We start from the raw sequence: 1876 nt of genomic DNA, 5'->3' as shown, positions 1-1876 counted from the left end.
GTAGACTTATCACGTGCATTGAAAGATGCGTATCAAGGGTCTGGGTCAGGGAGAGGGGGGGATATGGGTACTTTTTTCTAGAAAAAGACCCCCCATTTTTTTTTGTTAATCGTTCTCAGTTTAGAAAAATAAATTGACACTATAGAAAAAGACCCCCCATTTACTAAGTGAAAAGGAGCATACAATCTTTTAGTTGGATCTCATTTGATGAGGTTCAGCATTGTTGTAAAACATACACAAAGAGTTAAAGTTCTTTGAAAACATTGGCATTTTGTCACGATAAATGTCACGTCTGCTAATAAACAACATGACACTGTACTTGGTATAAATCCTTGTCAAGTCATATCTGATTCAAAAAATTTATGAGCAACACTTTTACCCCCAAATTATTGCAAGTTAAAATATATTCTCATCACAAGTCTTAAGTTCGCAAAATGAAATGAATAAATAACGAGTGTATTTCTAAGTGAGCCCTGCATTACTAGGGTTTTTTTTTTTTTTTTGGTTTTACAAGGTATAACAGACAATTGGTAAATAATGATTGAAATCAGCAAAAACTATCCAATTATAGACTGGAATAATTATATTATCACCATTTTATTAAAAGGTTTTCGAAGCCTTGCCGATTTGTCAGCTTGTTTGACTATTCATCCGACATCAAAGTTATAGTTTGTCAAAATCCATCCATGTTAAGGTACCTTTAGACCGCGACACATGAGAGCCATGTCGGCTGGCGCTGACAGCCCTTGCTATGGGTCTTACTGCACAAAAACGAAACTGGGGGCATCATGTACCTATGTCTGGGGCTCACTCCAAAAGGTTCAAGTCTGAAGCCTTGCCGATTTGTCAGCTTGTTGGCTATTCATTCGCCATCCAACAAGTTATAGTTTGTCAAAATCCATCTATGTTAAGGTACCTTTAGACTGCGACACATGACAGCCATGTCGGCTGGCGCTGACAGCCCTTGCTATGGGACTTACTGCACCAAAACGAAACTGGGGGCATCGTGTTCCTATGTCTGGAGCTCACTCCAAAAGTTTCAAATCTGAAGCCTTGCCAATTTGTCAGCTTGTTGGCCTATTCATCCGCCATCCAACAAGTTATAGTTTGTCAAAATCCATCTATGTTAAGATACCTTTAGACCGCGACACATAAGAGCCATGTCGGCTGGCGCTGACAGCCCTTGCTATGGGACTTACTGCACAAAATCGAAAACTGGGGGCATCATGTAACCTATGTCTGGGGCTCACTCCAAAAGTTTCAAGTCTGAAGCCTTGCCGATTTGTCAGCTTGTTGGCCTTTCATCCGCATCCAACAAGTTATAGTTTGTCAAAATCCATCTATGTTAAGGTACCTTTAGACCGCGACACATGAGAGCCATGTCGACTGGCGCTGACAGCCCTTGCTATGGGACTTACTGCACCAAAAACGAAACTGGGGGCATCATGTACCTATGTCTGGGGCTCACTCCAAAAGTTTCAAGTCTGAAGCCTTGCCGATTTCTCAGCTTGTTGGCCTATTCATCCACCATCCAACAAGTTATAGTTTGTCAAAATCCATCTATGTTAAGGTACCTTTAGACCACGACACATGAGAGCCATGTCGGCTGGCCTGAAAGCCTTGCTATGGGACTTAGTGCACAAAAACGAAACTGGGGGCATCATGTACCTATGTCTAGGGCTCACTCCAAAAGTTTCAAGTCTGAAGCTTTGTCAATTTGTCAGCTTGTTGGCCTATTCATCCGCCATCCAACAATTTATAGTTTGTCAAAATCCATCCATGTTAAGGTACCTTTAGACCGCGAAACATGAGAGCCATGTCGGCTGGCGCTGACAGCCCTTGCTATGGGACTTACTGCACAAAAACGAACTGGGGG

This window comes from Patiria miniata, unplaced genomic scaffold (assembly GCF_015706575.1).
Source record: "Patiria miniata isolate m_02_andy unplaced genomic scaffold, ASM1570657v1 HiC_scaffold_16, whole genome shotgun sequence".
Taxonomy (NCBI): domain Eukaryota; kingdom Metazoa; phylum Echinodermata; class Asteroidea; order Valvatida; family Asterinidae; genus Patiria; species Patiria miniata.
The sequence above is the reverse complement of the archived record's forward strand: the minus strand, read 5'-3'. Positions refer to the sequence as shown.